General features: G+C 35.5%; 1 protein-coding gene across 1 annotated transcript in view; it reads left to right on the top strand.

The window, feature by feature from the left end:
* The first annotated feature begins 1,568 nt into the window (after positions 1-1,568).
* LOC130229017 (teneurin-1-like) overlaps positions 1,569-19,633 on the top strand; it is a 323,020-nt gene continuing 304,955 nt past the window's right edge. The window contains 1 exon segment of the mRNA XM_056457598.1: positions 1,569-1,968. The gene's annotated coding sequence lies outside the window, so the exon portion shown is untranslated.

Here is a 19,633-nt window from a genome sequence, read left to right as displayed (position 1 = left end):
TGATGTCCAAACAGAACAGATTTGTTTCCATTAAGTCTAGAGCTTATTGATCCTGAGTTCAAACACTCACACAAACACACTAATATCATCAAAATGTTCATTATAATTATTAATGTGTATGCAGGTGTACACACATACAGCTCTGAGGCACTTGGAATTTATTAGAAGTTCACTGCATTTTTAATTGCCATTTATAGTAGTAGTGCTACTACTGTCGCTTCACAACAGAAGGTCGTTGGTTTGAGCCTCAGCTGGGTCAGTTGGCGTTTCTGTGTGGAGTTTGCATGTTCTCCCTGCTTTCGTGTGGGTTTCCTTCCGGGTGTTCCGGTATCCCCCACAGTACAAAAAACATGCGGCACAGGTGAATTGGGTAGGCTAAATTGTCCGATGTGTATGAGTGTGAATGAGTGTGTATTGATGTTTTTCAGAGATGGGTTGCAGCTGGAATGGCATCTGCTGCGTAAAACATATGCTGGATAAGTTTGTGGTTCATTCCGCTGTGGCGACCCCAGATTAATAAAGGGACTAAACCGAAAAGAAAATGAATGAATGAATATTATCAGGCATGGCATGGTGACAGTTTTTGTGCCGATAGATAGATAGATAGATAGATAGATAGATAGATAGATAGATAGATAGATAGATAGATAGATAGATAGATAGATAGATAGATAGATAGATAGATAGATAGATAGATAGATAGATAGATAGATAGTTTGACTTATTTTTTTTCTGATGAACACAAAAGAAGACATTTTGAAGGAAACCTGTTGCCATTGACTTTGTCTTTTCTCCCTGAGATAGTTTTCCAAATGATTTAGAATATCTTTTTTTAGTTTAAAAGAAAGATGAAACTCATGAAGGTTTTGAATATAATATTTTTATTTGAAATTAAGGTTTGACGTTTATAAATGAAAACAAGAATGAACATTTCGCTCAAAACATATACAATGGCAAATCCACAGAACCATATCTTTAAAGTAATTTTAATTGTTGTTTCCCCCATGTACATAAACTTTTGTTTCATGGAGGGGGATTTCAATTGATTTGGTTTATACACAGTTATATATTTCTAGCCCCTACCCTAACCTCAAATCTTTCAGAAATTTTACATTTTCATTAATACATTATTTAGTACAACAACGCATGATTTTAGTAGGGTCCATTGGTAGGTTTACTCTAAGAAAGTAATTTCTGGATTTACTATGTGTGGGGATATTTGTTCTCTGACCCCGAAGCGGTGGGAATTGCAAGGGCCCCTAAAGGGATGATGCGCATGAAAAAAAAAATCTTCCTCTCAATAACTGCAATATGTTTTTAAAAATAACTAGAGGTGCTTTTCCAATAACATGTGTATTATTGTAGATGTTTATCTAACTAGGCCGCAAAACATATTCCGAAACGATTATTGACAGTGTTTATCCAGGGCAGCCGCGATGTTATTAGGAAATCAGTCACACTCTGTGGATGTTTCCGAGTCCTCGGCGCGCTCTGCTCTGCTCTACTCTGCTCAGACTGAGATTGTGCTCGCAGCGTCGGCCGCTCGCTCGCGCCGGTATAGACACGCGCCAACCCGCTCCCCTTTCCAGCTGCCACACCCCCTTTCTCACGAGCGCTCAATGGTACGTCCCGGTGATGCCGACCGTGTCAGACAGTGAAAAATCCGTGAAGACTTGAATTTGAATCCTAAGCGTTCAGAATACGACGCTCCATCCGCGTGCGAGTGTGCTTGTGTATATGAGCTGCCGCATCCCGTTTCACTCAGCATCCGCTCTCGCGCGTTTCCCAGTAACCGAGCACCGCGCTCCCACCGCCTTATCGGAGCCGCCGTGTCTCCGAACGAGGCTCTCTGCGTTCTGAAGGATAAACGCCAGGACTTGGTGCCGGACCCTTTTCCCCACCTATTTACCAGAGACTAAATGATTTATCCGGGGATTTTACACTGAATCATGCTCAGCGTTGACCAAGGTAAGCAGCAGAACCCCGGTAAACATCACCGGTTCTTCATAACTGCGTGTGTTTGTGGATGTTTACGCTGAATATGGACGTGAATTCAGTTTTCAAATGAATGACTGCGGTCCGTTGTGTAAAAAACGCATCTCTTTTCCTTAAAGAAACCGACGAGGAATTGAGAAAGACGGTTGGGAAGAGGCTCGGTCATTTTTTCCTGCGCAGCACATCTGTGTAACTGATCCGAGGCTCTCCCAGCCCAGACATCCACAAACAGGCATCCGTTAAACAGGGCTTCCGTTCCCCATCCATCCACCGAGAGACTTTCTCGTTTTTAGAGGCGAGCTTTCCCGCCGTCGCCGCGCGCAGATCATTCTTGACAGTATCGACTGGGCACGAGACACCAATTACCCGCTGCTTGTGAACTTGACTGACTGAATGCGACCTTTACGGTCTTTTACTCTTTAATTGTGATATATATTTCCACGAGTTATGTGAGAATACAGCACACGGCTCTAAACGAGTGTGATGAGAATTCACGGAGAAATACGACCATGGTCTCGCGCACGCCCGGGTCACCTGCACGTCTCGGCGATTTTACTGGTAAATGTTTGAATTTCACGGGGTTTTGTTTTCCGTCCTTGCAGCGCATACAAACCAGTGTTATTCATGTGTTGTTCTCCGCTTACCCGAAGGTGTGTGCGTGTGAGTGGTCTGCGACACAGCTGTGCATTATTCACTCAGTATAGTGAGAAACCGCTGGTAACGCGAATAGAGTTGATCGGGAGTTTAAGTGGCCATGCTTTTGATTGAACTTTTATGATCATACGAGAGGAGAACAAGGGATGCAATATTTGCTTCATACTGTAAATAAATAATTTAGGGTAGACGCTGTATTAGTGTTATAACCAAAATACATGGGCACTCCTCTTGTCTGTGTGTATATAACCAGAATAATTCTACATCAATCGTTAAATTGATTTTAACAACATTACAATAATACTATTATATTATTATATTAACATATTATTAACAATATATATATATATATATATATATATATATATATATATATATATATATATATATATATATATATATATATATATATATATATATATAGTTTCAGAATTTTGGCCCACACACTAAGAATACAGAAATCCTTCAATCAAAGTGAAAAAATCCAAATATTTTGTACATGTACGATTTGTTTAAGTGAATACATTTCAGTCTAACCTTAAAAGAGGAACTAAATGTGTTCATTACATTCAGAGGAAAATATTTAAAGGCATTCAATACTCAGAAGTGACATTTCTAACGAAATGATCTAAACAATTTATTAAATAGATTAAATTAATTTGACTGTTTGGTTTACATTGGGACTGTATTTCCACGTTGAAGCAAACTAAAGCATACCTATTGCAAGTTTTAATATTTTAATTTTAATATATGTTTTCTATATTTTTGCTGCAGGTGGTTGGAAGTAAACAATATGTTTGCTTGTACCTGAGGGTTACATAAAATCCAGGCAAAGTGTGATTGTTGATTTAAGATGTCAGTCAGATGAGAATTAAGGGTTTTTGTCCAGATTAAACAAAACTCTGTAATCCACCATATTGTTGCCGGTGGTCTCAACTTTGTTTGTGGACATACCAGTCTTTGGGCATTGGCCACCGTTTTATGGAGGGTTTCTGTTGCAGAATTGCCAGTATTCATACTAGCAAGTTACAGCCCAATTTCAACAGTGATTAACACTAAATTTGTACGTTTTTTAAAATAATGTTGATGATGTGTTATGGTGACATATATGCATTTTTGTTGCATTGTATTTTTATTTGGATTTTTATTTATTATTATTATCACTTAAATCAAAATCACAGTCCTGCTCTACCACTAATGTACCATCAAGCAAGCCACCTCAGGTTGCTCCAGGCACATTATCTCAGCAAGTGGTTAACAGTAAGTTGTGAAAAGTAAGAGTTGAATGGCAGCTATGAAAATGCTGTATTCATGTGCTAGAAAAAGGTGTGAGTGTGAGTTGATATGTAAGTCTGCCGCAGGTGAATTACCCTGACGTTGTTGTGACTTCTCCTCTAGAATCTCCTCTAGAATTATGCTGAAATATCTCTGAAATGCAAAAGTTGACACTGCCTACTTTATTAGAAAATGGCATGAAATTGAATTTAAAATGCCTTACTGTTTGACGCTTTTCTCCTCTGACCTTTTAATTAATATGTATGGCTGACTGTCCACGTTTTAGCAATTTCCATTACCAGGGATAACAGGTATAAGAGGCTGCGAATCTGGCCTCTGTCTCTGACTAAAAGGCCTCCCATTCTGTTCTGGCAACTCATTTCATCATTTTGATTTGTAACATCATTCCAATGTGATTTTGACACATTAGATGACTCATTCAGAAAACCGTATTTGATATTAGAAATGCTTGCGTTGCTTATATTTTCCCTAGTATGTTTAAAAAAAAAAAAAAAAAAAAAAAAAAGAAAAAACTATATACATATATATATATATATATATATATATATATATATATATATATATATATATATATATATATATATATATATATATATATATATCCCACAGTACACCTTTCTTTTCCCCTTTCCTCTGTCCCTGAATTTGTCTCTTTTTTTATGATGTGAAGGTTTAGCAGGGACTGTAGCTATACCCACGCTGGCATTAACCCCCTGCTTTGCCTCACCCTCTCCTAACAATAGAGGTAAAGACCCGGAGGGGTTCCTGCCTGCTCTCCCGCTCTCAGCAAATGCTACAGTACTGCATTCAGCTTTCATTAACGCCACACTCACTGGGAGAGAGCGAACGCTGAGAGTTCTTAGCTTTCTGACAGTCTCCGCCGGCCTGGGAGGCTAATACATCATAGGCTTGCAGCTAGCGCAGCCCAGGGGTACTATTGTTTGACGTTTAACATTTATTTACTGACATTTTTAGAAAAAGAAAACAAACCTGTTGCTTGTAATCAATTGATTTTCAGTTGAAAATAACCATTATCTAAACAATGCGGTAAATATTTTTAGGAAATGCTTTCAATGGATAGTGGCTGTGTCAGTGGCCAAAAAATACTGACCTACATGCAGATACACACGGATACCCATTCTTTGCCTTCATTTGTCTTCCATCGTTGTTTAACACTTCAGTTTAATAAGTGGAAAGAAAACTCTAGAATACTTAACTAAAGTAAGTAGAAAATGTGCATTTTTGATTTAAACAGCCTGTTAAACAATTAATTTCACTAACTCTAGTGGAGTTTGTGGGTGTTTGACAGATTCAAGTTGTGTGAATATGATAGCTTCGCTGTCACAAATAATATTTAATAAAAGTTTAGCCAAGACCGTACCCAGCCTATTAAAAGTGGTGGTTCATTTATTCTCAAAAAGTGGACCTATTTGCAGTTATTCGCCTCATTTTCCATTAAATTATGAGGTTCAAATACTCCATTTTTGTGACATAAGCACTGATTTTTGCTGGATTTGCTTGTCTGATGGTTATCATTACTACACTTTTAGATGTAACAAAAATACTTCCTACGTTTTTGTCAAAGTGCTTACTGTACTATTTTATGTTTACAAAAAATGAACATTTAAACAGTAAGTGTTTGCAGTTTTAAAAAATAATTTAATAAGATTAGAATTTTAGAAATGAAAAAATACTTATTTTTTAAATGCTAAATTATTATCATTAGCTTATTTCCTCAGTCAGAATTTGTCCATTTCAATAATAATAATAATAATAATAATTAAAAAGTCCTGGAGGGCCACAGCTCTGCACAGTTTAGCTCCAACCACCTCCAACACACACCTGCTTAATAGTCTCTAGTAGTCTTGAACACCTTGATTAGTTGGATCAGCTGTGTTTGATTAGGGTTGAAGCAAAAGCCCTCCATGAATCCAGTTTGAGACCTTTGTCTTAAAGCCTTCTTCTATTAGTTATTTTTACAGTTTATGATGACATACTGTCAAAAATGAGCTCTTATAGGGGCCAAATTCTGGACTTTTTCAGCAGGGGGTGGGTCTTTCGGGTCTTTCTTGGCTACGGGCCTGGTATGTATTATATTTTAAATTTGTGTAGCCTGGCAATTTATTTATTTCTGAAATGCAATAAGATAACATATTCTTAATAGCTGCTAAATGTAGTTACAATTTTATATCCAGTGCCAACATCCCCACCCCCCAAAAAAGAGTTTATAGAGAGTATGTTAAAGCCTGCATAAATGTCTGTTTGTTTGGATAAAATGTCTTATTTTTCTGAAAATGTGTATGTTTTTATTTATTGTTTTATTTAATTTAGCTATACTTTTGAAAAAATAAGTTTACATTAATGTAAAAGTTCTTTATTTTTAAACTATTTCTAGATTTGCAAATACACATTTCAACATTATTACTAATCTATATGTGCATTTTCCTTTAAAACCTATCAAATTGACAATACTATTTTTAATCACAATCGCAATATATAAATGCTTTAGCAGTAAATCCATTGTTCGGACATTCAGACTGGGCCAACCACCCAGTAACATTGTGACATTTCTCATATGTCACTCTGCAATTTTGAGAGGTGTCACAAATATTAGCAACTTTTACACGAGAAACTTAATAAAGCATTTGAAGATGCATCATTCGTGATGTTTTTGCACAAAACAGGGTGTCTGTGGAGTCTTAAAATTTACTAAAGGTTGAATAATTGATTTAGAGAAATGTAAGGCCCATAAAAAGTATTTAGTCTTAAATGTAATAAATTTTGTATCATTGGGATGCTGTGTAGTTTATTAAATCGATAAAATCTTCCTAGATTTGATATCACGCTGCTTTGTTTACTGCAGTAACCAATGAAACATTGTTATTCCTGCTGTTCTGTCGGCATTACCAGCTGGAAGAGAGCGAATAAACATTTTTATTTAGTATATGAATAATGTTTTAGATTATGTGCAGGCATAATTTATGTAGCATACTTTCACTAAAACAGATTTAGAATTTTCTACTTTATTTATTCTACTTGAATTAATCTACTTTAAATCAATCTTTCCACACTAATGTTGACCTATGTTGAATCTTTGTGTGGGTCATGATGAAAGTGCAATTGATACACTTTTATTTATTCTGGTTTCTAAAATTCTAAATTCTAAAATATGTAACTGTCCAATAAAAAATGCCATAAAAATCAAGATCAGCGCATTATTGTCTTTATAGATGAATGTGTTGGGTTGTATTAAATGGGAGTCTAAAATTAATTAAATGATTTGAAGGTCAGAGAGTTTGCTAAAGCTCCAAATAATTTTCTTATTTACTGGTCTAATTATTGACTTAAATTTATCTCACTTATGAACTTTTCATAGGGTTAAATAATTCTCGTTCTTTGTTTCCACCCTTCTGAATTATATTGCGTTCATGAGGAGTTATCACATGCTAAGACTCTTTAGTTAAGCTTTCTTACTATGAGTATTTGCTAAATATACTGTACGTTAACAAGTTGCCAATGTTACCGGTTGGAGCTTAAAGTGGCGATAAGGTATTGAAATGTTTGGATAGAGTCTTAAGAAATGTATTGGATTTCATTCTCTGATTCCATATACCCTAAAATAAGAATGAGCTGTGCCAGATTTAACAAAGTTTGGAAGCTTCATTCAAACAAAGAAAAAAGTTTTCGAAAGACAGTCAATGATTGATAAAGATAACTGACAAAATTATTGAGTTTATTGATTTGGGGGACCAGTATACAGTGTTACTGTTGGACTTTTTTCTTCTTTTGTATTTAAAACTATAATATATTTTACTTAACAAAATTGGTTATGTACTTGTTATGTAAGTTTTAAAGATATTATTTTATTATATCTTATATTTCTTATATCTGTTGTTGGGATGAGACGTTACACAGAGGTTCTGACTCTCTGTGATCATTTAAAAAATCCCATGGCACTTCTCGTAAAGAGTAGAGGTGTAACCCCGGTGTCCTGGCCAAATTCCCCCTATCGGCCCTTACCCATCATGGCCTCCCAATCACCCCCATCCTCCGAATTGGCTTTCCACTCCCTCTATAGCTGGTGTGTGGTGAGTGCACTGGCACCATTGTCCTGATTGTGAAGTGCTTTGGGTGTATTGCCATACACAATAAATGCACTATATAAATACATATTGCAATGCATTACATTGGGTGTCACAGTGGTGCAGTGGGTAGAACAATCGCCTCACAGCGAGAAGGTCACTGGTTTGAGCCTCGGCTGGTTCAGTTGACATTTCTGTGTGGAGTTTGCATGTTCTTCCTGTGTACATGTGGGTTTCCTCTGAGTGCTCCAGTTTCCCCACAAGTCCAAAGACATAGTATAGGTGAATTGGGTAAACTAAATTGTGTGTGTGTGTGTGTGTGTACGTACGTGCATGCATGCGTTCGAGTGTGTGTGTGTGTGTGAATGAGTGTGTATGGATGTTTTCCAGTGATGGGTTGAAGCTGGAAGGGCATCTGTAGCGTAAAACATATGCTTGATAAGTTGGCGGTTCATTACGCTGTGGCAACCCCAGATTTATAAAGGGACTAAGCTGAAAATAAAACGAATGAATGAATTGCATTAAATTAAATATTATTTACATAGATTTTTTAGTATGTGTACATGTATTGGTTGCACTGTTTTTTGTACAGTTATAGTGCAAACTGAAATACCCTTTTTAGTTTTTATTTCTGTCATGAACAGTAAATAATAGCTGCCAATCCGGGTCAGTCAGCTTAGAAATGGTTTCATTTCACACTGTGGTTCTGATAATAGAACTCTCTGGAATGTAATACTAATACAGTCGTTGCCTTGGTAACTATATATCAACTATAAATAAATGTAAACAGTGATATAGATGATGATCATTTCTTGTTGTTTTGGGGACTCTTTTTCTGATGTCTGCTTCATTAAATAGCAAAAAATAAATAAATTAATGGTGTGCTTCCACCTAGTCTGCTATGGAGGAGGTGCCAGCCAGGCATCAGTGGTGATGTCATAAGCACTTGCCTAGAATTCTGGCATAACTAAGAACGGTTTATATCTATATAACTGTGAAAACACAGCTGGAACTGTTTTTAGGATGGTTCAACACTATAGTGGAAAAGCAGCTAATGTTGCTGTTTGGTAAAAATATATATCAGATAATAAGATAATAACATTAAAATAATAAATTCTGTAGTTTGCTGGATGCATTTTAAAGCACACATGAAATCAAAACTAACCACATTGATTTTGATTGCTCGCATTCTTAGTTTTGTGGTGAACAATTCATCTGTACATGTCATTTAGAAAAAAAAAATTTTGTAACACTTTATTTTGATGGTCCATTTGAGTATTAGTAGACTGTTTGCTCTGTCTCTTGATACTGCGCCTTCTACAGACATTTAACTGACTATAAGAAACTTTGCAAGTACATGTCAACTTACACTAACCCTAACCCCAATTTAACAGTCTAATTATAATCTAATGAGAATTAGTTGGTGTGTTTGCGAGGGTTTCCACCGGGGGCTTCGGTTTCCCCCACAGGTCCAAAGACATGTGATATAGGTGAATTGGGTATGCTAAAATTGACTGTAGTGTATGTGTGTGTGGGTGAGGGTGTATGGATGTTTCCCAGTGATGGATTGCGGCTGAAAGTTCTTCTGCTGCGTAAAAACATATGCTGGATAAATTGGCGGTTCATTCCGCTGTGGCGACCCCAGATTAATAAAGGGACTAAGCCGAAAAGAAATGAATGAATGTAGATGCAATGAAACTTAAATTCAACAAACGGACCATCAAAATAAAGTGTGACCAAAAAGTTTTCCCTAAAGTTGTTTTAAAATTTAAAATAATCTAAAATTGAAATCTGAAAATGCACTTCCTGTTTGTTTTCAGTTAAACTCTCAGATTATGTCTGTCTGAGGTATTGGGTGTGGCTAAAATACTTAACCACGCCCCTCCAACTGTTCGCTATGACAGCATTATGACAACAAAACAGAGGAGGAGGTGTCTGTAAGGTTGTAATAACCTTCTTCAAACACTTTTTTCCGATCTTTTGGGATGAAATGCCTACATTACTAAATCCAATCAGCTTACAGTAGAAAAAAACATGCCACACCCACTGTTTACTCACTTAAAATTCTGTTTCTCTATGAACTGCATCACAATACGAAGAAAAAATGGTTGCAGCTTCCGGTTCATGCATACTTTAAGGGATAAGTTTGAAAGACACCTTAAAATAATGATATAAATTCATATACAATAGGACCAATTATACAGTATACAGCACACCCAGTTATTGAGTAAGTACACTCTATCGCCAATAATCTGAGCCCAGGTGTCAGAATCATAATTGAGAAGGGAAAAAGGGTATCAGAATATCTTTAAAAGAGGGTCTAAGATGTCGCCATTAGCAATCAAAAACGTATACTGGTTAACTACTGGATACACATAGGTAAGCTGTGTTTATTTAGCATTTAGATATTAATTTGTTTGCCTATCTGCAACTATACAATTACGGCAGTAAATACCGTAATACTGCCCTCTGTCCAACCTAAACCTACATAAGGGTTTATCAAATGATGTGGTGCCACATGGGGGAATATATTGGACCTCATTACAGATTAGCCACCGTTGTCAACTGGCCTCAGCTTTGACATTAGCATGTTAGCACTACTCCCTCATGTCCGGATTAATACTGTACTGGAAACAGGGGATTAAGCAGCACTTACCCAACCCAGATCTGTCAGTCACACAGCCGGTAATTATACCAGCAATGTGTCTTTTGCTTAATACTTCAGTGCAGTTTAAGGCGCTGATGAGCAATAACCAGGGGACCAATCACCAGGGTTGTTTTTGCTGCATATATCTAAATACTTCAAGGTTATTTGTGCTTTAGTAAGGTTAGATTAGGCAATCTATTCAGCACAGTGGAGTTATAGGCTGAAGCCTATTATTATGCTGATGGCTCTAATTTTTAAAGGAATTCAATTCAGCAGGATGTTTATTTGCTTGTAATTGTTGCTCAAAAGGATAAATTATTGTTTTATATATTCAAAATGAATGTTGTTTTTGCAGGTTTGGATTATATATTTAAAATAAGAGAGTATATCTCGAACACCTTTCACATTTACATTTAGAAGAAAACAATTTACAGTTGGTAGAAAATGCTGCAGCACTGTATTTACAGTAGCACCTTCTCCATATAGAAGCATGCTGGGATTTCGAGCTGTGCTCCTGGTTAATTATATTTCTCCCCCCCCGCCCCATTCTTCTTTTTTTATCTTCTTATCAGACTCCCAGTGTGAATTTTGCTCTTTCTTTACTTCTCCTCTTTTCCTCTCTTAACCTCTTTACTTTGTAAGCCCCTCGGCTTTTATGCCATTCAGATAAATTGTAGTCCTTCTATGGAAGGTGGTAATTTTCACAGTCTTGACCACCTCCCTTCCACCCCCCCCAAACACACTCCAATTCCGTAACAGTGAGCTAAAAGTTATCACACATCTCTCAGTCGCAACCTTATTCTTTCTCTTTCTTTATATGCCATTTCTATCTCTCTTGTTTTTCTTCTCCTCTCGTCTCTCCGGTCTTCATTATAGTTCTCAGCATTGTAGTTACAGTAGAGCGGGGGACTCACTGTGACATATTAAGATTCCAGCCACATATTATCAAGATTCAATATGCATTATCATGTAGAGGCCCACACCCCAAATTGTGCAATAGTACAGTCATGCACTTAAAATTTACTGTTTAATGCAAAATGTCACAGAATTTGGAATATTTTGGATAAACAAACTTGAGTTGGGCAGCAAACCTAATCATAGTGCAATGTAGACTACTGTCTGAGTTTAAACATTTACACAAGTCTGCATCTTTGTATGCGTCTTTGTGAATGAATGCCATAGTTTTACTCACCACACACACACGTACTCAAGTGTCCTTGATGCGTGTGGTCTGTCACATTGTCTGTCAACTCACATATATGAAGACATGCACAACGTCATCTCTGCAGCATTTTATACTTCACTTGAGAAAACTATAGACAGTCATGTATTGTAGACAGAGAAATTCAAAATGTCAAAATAAAAATGAAAGAGGCTGAGAGAAAAGAATGATATATTTAAAATGAATAATAATAAAATATATTAAAACTATAAAAAATAATCTCTTGTGTTTTAATATTATAAAAAATACAACTGAATATTAAAACAATTCATGGCGTTTATGAAAATGCAATTGTATAAATGGTAAATCTGGAGCTTATCTAACAAAATAACTTATGATAATGGTCCAAAAACTAGTACATCCAAATTTATCAAGGTAAAATCAAGAGAAGCAAAAAAAATTTGTAATGTTTTTTGCCATATTTTCTTGAATTTAATTGTATTATCTTTCAATTTCAATATGTTTGGTGACTAAAGTATTATTTGAATAAATCTGTTTAATAAATCTGTTCAGTTTAAATGCACCAAAATACATTGCCAATATATTAATTTAAAATAATAATTTTCAAAATGGGGTGTACTCAATTATGCTGAGCACTGTATATGCAATTGTAAATGATTCATAATTTCTAATGAACTATTGAAGACAACAGAAGTCTATAATTCATTTTCATTATTCAGCCTGACATGTTTACTGTTCCAAAATATTATAAATATTTCAAAAAATTAAATATATTGTTTTCAAAGGGGAAAAATGTGTTGTTTTTTACCCAGACATTTAAAAAGAGCCAATTTTAGAGCAATAATCACAATATCGTGATACCGTGAAACCGTGATATTTCTATCCAAGGTTATCATACTACCAGAATCCAATACCGGCCCATGCCTATTTGGCCCTAAGTGGTTCTGTTCTCTCATCAGTTGGAAAAGAATAACCTTTGCATAGATTATAATAGAGACATTTTTCTTTTTTCTGATTGCTGACATGTGCAAGAACCAACAAAATTAATTACAGCAACCTAGACCACACAGAACCTAAAGCTCACATAGACAAAACTCCTCTGATTTTTGTGATATCTGGGAGATATTTTTGAAAAATGGAGATATTGAAGAAGCTTTGGAGGTCTGATGTTGTGGAATGTGAGTTGGTGTTTGATTAGAGTTCTTTCCTTTTTAAGATTTTATTTATTTATTATTATTATTATTTATTATTATTATTTTTTAAAGATTATTATTTAATTTGTATTTTTTTTCCTTAAACCTGTCTGGGGTACATTTTGGTTGTTGGGGTTAGGTTTATTGTAAAACTGTATACTGTTACTGTATCCAAAAAAAATGGTTTAAATAATGTTGTGATGCCTACGTTTATCTGTAACATTTAAAACAATAGATATTTATATTTTTAAGTTTTTTTTGATAACATCAAATTGCAACGATACAAATTTGCAGATTTATACATGTAACATATTTTAATTATATATTGCATACTTATATATAAATTCAAATATTATTCCAGATGTTCTAGAAAAAGACTGTGAGGTCATCAGAGATGCAATGTTTTATCTAGCAGTTTTGTAGCTTGGCTTTGGTGGTGGTGACTGTTAATCACAATGCGCGTTACAGTCGCTGATAGTGCCCTGTGAACTAGATTACACAGAGTGTTAATCTTAACATCTTAAGTGAGATGTCACATCATAGCTGTTGTATATATTCAGTTCAAAGGACACTACTAACAGCATATAGATGTCTACCATTAAATATGACTGCAATATTTAGCCAGAAGTTGCTATCCGTCACCTTTGTACCACACAGTGTTTTATTCAGGTGAATTGACCTCGAGAGCGTTTTTCTAGGCTGTTGTGGATGTGTATAAAGCGCATCTGATTCACATGTGATTGCAACATTGTCTTTATAATATATTCATCATTACAAAAACACGGTTTTCATGTTAAACATACTGTAGCACTGTAGTGGTGTTAAAAGATTATTCAATATAAAATATATAACACAACTATATATAATTATTAATATATATGGACATAGAAAAAATTATATGTAATTAGTTAAAATACATTTTAAACAGCATTATATCACTGTAAAACATCACTGTATAATATGCTTAAAACACTAAATGATTGTCTGACAAACAATTTTTTGAGAAAATTTTTTACAAAAAAATCTCTGCATCTGCATATACATTTAGATATTATTTTGTTTGCCTATCTGCAACTATGTAATACACAAAATTACCCCCAAAAATATAAAATCAACGAATTAAAGCACAAATGAAAACAATAGAAGAATGATAGCAATTAAATAAACAGCACTTTATGGTTTTTGGTGGAGTATTGACGTACAGAAATTTAATAATCAAACAAAAAGTAACACTGCGTGGAGTATTCTTTTTTATAAATTAAGACAATCATTCTTTGTTAAAGCAGCAAAAATTTATATTTTTTTGTGCCCAAATAGTTTAAATTCACTTGAAATCTTAGTCACAGGTCTTAAAAAAACACATTAAAACTCGTTCACTCTATTATGTTAGGGATAAACTTTGCAATCACATCATGTGCTCAGAACTGTAGTTCCTGCTTAATTACATTCCCAAGATGACATTGCAGAGCCTATGATGTGACTATTGTGGATTCACACATTGCGATATTGATGCCGAACTATATATTGTGCAGCCCTAATATATGCATTTGTTTGGATTCAGCGTTAGTTAAAAAAGTAGATCTGTTGACAAATAAACAAATAAAAAATTGCATGAAATCATCAATGTTATTTGAATGTTTTTCGTAAACCAAGTTTAAAACCAGTATATATGAGTGATGTGAACTTCATCAACAAAATTAACCAAAAAAAAAAAGATATAATTTGTTAGTTATACTTTTTTATGAAAAGAACTTCCAAGTCATCCAATGCACTTAAATGAAATTCAGAGATATCAAGTTAATACAATTATTCATTATTGTGATATTTACAAAGTCTTTTAATTATTTTAGAATTAGAGCAAATATATCAGTATCATATTGTTTAGCTGCAAATAAATTATTGAAAAAATAGATTGAATTAATTTGTCAGCATTACTTGATAATGAGTGCAATTGCTTATTTTCCAATTTAATCACCTTTTTTCAACAGTCTGGTGAATCTTAAAATGAATACTTTACATAAACTGGGGTTGTCTTTATGATGAATGAGCATAGTTTGGGGTTCAATCTTTTGCCATGAACTCAGTCGGTTGAGCTATAAATGGCACATTCTGTTCTCATTTTCTTTAATTTATTCATCATTTGAAGAAAAGTTGTGTTTGTCATGCAGAGGACCAACGTCCCTATACTGCTAAATTTTAGGAGTTACAAACACATTTAATCACAGAAGAGAATTAGCTAAATTCTTCTGTGAAGTGCTCCTAAATTTGCTGTGATTGACACTCAAAGCAACTGATGTCAATGGGATGACTTGAAACACTAATCATGGGAAGTGTAGGGGAGAGCAAAGTAACACTTTTTGGTTTTGGCCAAATAATGAACAAAGTAATGGAGTTAGACAAACAGCATTTTTTTTTACCAACAACACACAAGCCTCTCCTACAAATGAGCACTGAAAGTATGATCATTGGACCTATGGTTTCTGTGCAGTATTGCCAAAAGTGCCTGGAGTAAAAATGTTACTGTTTACCCCACCAGCGGGGCAAGTTGTAATAAAGAGATGGTTGGTTGTAACACTTGCTTAAAGTCAGATTTCACACAATTAATTTAAATTCAGTTTACTTTAAATAGTATATTTCCTCAATACTTAACTATTTTTTTATTCCACAAAGCACAGCATGTTTATTTATCTTTTGGATAAACAATGTATTATTATCCATTATTATATAATGCATTTATTTGCAGTATTAGCAATAAAATGATTTTTTTCTACTTAAAAATTCTGTGAAAAAAAATTAATTTAAAAAGTTCTGAACATTAAACTCAAAATTCAAAAATTATTTTGTTAGTTTAATTGGTGTCCAACAGCATGTGACTTATTTGTACCACCCTGTTACAACTAACCCCACTGTTGTATTTTCCTCAACTGGCTAGCTGTCACTGTGTTTATTTAGCCTAGAAACACCTTTTTTCCATCTTTTAAACAACATTATGACATAAATACTTTTATGCTGCAAAAATGGTTTCTCCTGTGTTTCCCCTCCAAATTTCGGCAAACTATTTCAATAATTGGCAGGAAGATGTCTGCTGACACTGTGGTGAAAACCTTGGAAGCATGCCATGGTTAACCCTGAGCAAATAGACTATTTCAATGTGGTGATGTCATTGGCTCATAAACATTTCCTGCTTGTTATCAAACTGTTTCATAACTGTATCAAGAGTCAATTTAATCATGACCTAATGTTAAAACAGCTATCATAACATTTTTTATCAATATGTGGCTCTTTTTGGATTCTCATAAGGAATGGACATTAAAACTGTAAAACAGGAAATAGGCTGAGACCATTTTTTTTTGTTTGCAAACTTTTAAGAACACTGATCAGGGGTCCATTCTTCATACCTCGCTTAAATGATCTAGGATGATTTGGCAGATCCTGGATATTTTAATCTTGAAAACTGATCTCTGGCTAAGTTAGTTCTTCAAACAAGTTTGCGAATCAAATTAAAATGTTTGAATTGACTGATCTGAGATCACTGCGTGTGTTGTAAAGGACTGATCTATCTATCCTCAAAATCATGATTAGCAATGCGACAATTGGCTGATAGCATAGCAGTGTAATGACATCATCTGATTAATATTATCAGAATTATATAAAATTTGTAGTTAACATTTGTTAATTATGATATGCAGTAACTTTCCACATTTGTTGTGAGCTGCAGGCTTTACACTTTCGTGAGTATTTAGCAATTTGTTTAGTTTTACATATTATATTATATTACAGTATTTAAGTTTCTAAATCGGCGTAATTGAAATAAATTTAGCATCAAGCATTTTGATATTGCTAATGGTGTCTGCAGCTTTTGCAAAGCATCAAATCACTGTCATATTAGCTGTCAAAACATGTGCATGACTGCATGAATTATTATTCCTTTAGGTCGATATATGAAAAAAAAAAACTGTTGAATATTGTGCATGTCTGTTATCATACACAAAGCTGGATCGGTACCTTAAAATAGTAAGCGTTTATCTAAAAAGTCCATATTATTAAATATTTTCTTTGAACCCCTTGGGGAGAACCACTCCGTTTTTATTCTTATATTTTGTACAGATTGCATAAATTTTGTTTATATATTTTTACTTATATGTATAAGCATAAATATGATTAATTATTTGATATTGCATATTATTAATTATTATAAATGATAAATGTATATAGAACCATTTTTTAAACTATTTTACCATTTTCCCAAGTTTATATAACTTATATATTACCTATAGGAAAATATCAGCATTCAGTACATACTTTCAGTCTTTGCTTGAAATGAGCCAATCTAATCCTGTTAAAATTAAATAAACTTGCTCCCAAGCAGGTTTGAGCTACCAGACCTGTTGCTATGACAGCAACTCTCGAATGAATTTTGAAGAACAAAACTATCCTGGATTGTGTCAAATCATCAAAAACCAAATCTAGCTAATTAAGTAATCCACGTACTGTATGAAGAACGGACCCCAGAACTCCAGAATCTCTGTTTTTATTTTTTTAATTTATTTGATGTCTTTAATGAGAATCTTACATTTCCTCGTCGAAACAATTAATTACAGCAACCGTCCTCCTCTAAAAATAAGCTCTAGAAGTGTGTGATAAATGAGATTTCTGAGGCGCACTCATTAATTGTCAGATATGTGTGTTTGAGATGCATGGACCCTCATCATTCTCATTGTCTTCCTCCGATATATGAATAATGTGAATAAGATTGAGCATGTAGAACATATCTTAGCGATGACCAGATTGACCGTGCGGCTGCTCTCAGTCCAATGATTATATTCATGTTTTTCAGATTTTTCTCTCCTAGATGTTTGATATGCATGAAAAACCACAACACATTTTATTGTACATGATGGAAAGCAAATATTCTCTGTCTGCTCCGCGCTATCCTCTAGCACAAACATATTACGTGTGAATGATATTTAGCATATGTCACATCGGACTGTAAAAATGCTTTTTTTTTATTGGTTTAACCTTCTATGTGTTTTAACCTTACTGCATGAATGTATTGCGTTTTGTATTATGCACTCTGTTTTTGATAGTTGGCAAATTGGAAACACTAATGGACCTTTCTATTTACCTCAGTTAAATTACACGTTTCAAAAGGACTGAAAATGCATAATATGTTGGCGAAAAAAGCGTCCTCTCGCTCTATAGGTCAGGCCACACATTTCCATCCATTTTAAAAAGGTTATGCTGCCTTTCAACACAATGGCTGAAAAAGACGCATTGTCCAGCTCGAGCAGCAATAACAGTGCCCAGCAGACATGGCCGTACGGCTTGATTTAATGACACATCTTACATTGCAGGTTTAGGGTAATTAACATACTGATGAGACTTTTTCGAATATATTCTTATTCTAATCAGCAGACTCATTTGCAAAGTAAGAAACATCATACAGCAGGGTGCCAGAGTTGTGTCACGGATTGGTCAGGCTCTCACGATCCCCACTCACGAAGATCACCATCACCTGACTTCTAATGAGCACACAGCTGCATCACATTCACGAGCACCAGATAAAAGCACAGCACTCCAGTCGCTCATTGTCCGGGCTCGTCTCGACGAAAGCGGACAACTGAGCGACCACTCAGCGCAGTCATCCTCAGCTAAAACAAACGATTTACTTACCTGTTCTCTTTGTATTCCTCCTAGTCTTCCTGGTCCTCCCGAATCGTCCTGTCTTCCAGTCCTTCCAAGTCTGTGTCATCCTCTGTCAGCTGTATCTGGTGTGTGCTGTCCATCCTCGTGTATTCCTGTTACCCAGCCACGGAGGAAAAGACCCCAACATCATTCCTGATCCTCCTGGCTATCCTTCATGTGCTCCTTGTTGTCATTTAATAAACACCCTAACGTTTCCTTACCTCTGTCTCCTGTCCGCTTCATAACAGAAGCCCGGACCCATAACGACGACAACATGAGCACCCCCGATCACTTACAAGAGCTGGTGGACCAGTTGAAGCGGATTCTACAGCCACCAGCTCCACTTTCCAACGCACCACCAGCACCGAGCACTTCCGCCTCCACAGTTTCTTCTTCGGCCCTTCCTTCCAGTCCCATGGCCCGACCAGCGCCCTACTCAGGCGGAGCGGGGGAGTGCAATGGTTTTCTGTTACAATGTTCCCTCATATTCGAAATGCAACCTTCTCTATATCCCACAGATAAGTCGAAGATCGCCTACATCGTATCTCTACTCTCTGGACCTGCACTTAAATGGGCTGAGACGATCTGGAACCAAGCCGGGCCGGTCATGAATTCCATCACTACCTTCACGGAGTATTTCAAAGAGGTGTTTGGACGTTCTGATGGGGAAGTAGCCGCTGGAGAGCAGCTGTATCATCTAAAGCAAGGTACTCTATCTACACAGGAATATGCTCTCCGGTTTCGCACTCTAGCAGCTGCAAGTGGATGGAATGAGAGATCGTTGTTGACCACGTACCGGCTCGGCTTGGAACCCACTCTCCGAATCCAACTGGCCACATTAGATGATACAATGGGTCTGGAGAGATTCATCCAACATTCTCTCCGATGTTCCGATCGT

The sequence above is a fragment of the Danio aesculapii genome, chromosome 5, assembly GCF_903798145.1.
Source record: "Danio aesculapii chromosome 5, fDanAes4.1, whole genome shotgun sequence".
Taxonomy (NCBI): domain Eukaryota; kingdom Metazoa; phylum Chordata; class Actinopteri; order Cypriniformes; family Danionidae; genus Danio; species Danio aesculapii.
This window is presented reverse-complemented; position numbering and strand designations above follow the sequence as displayed.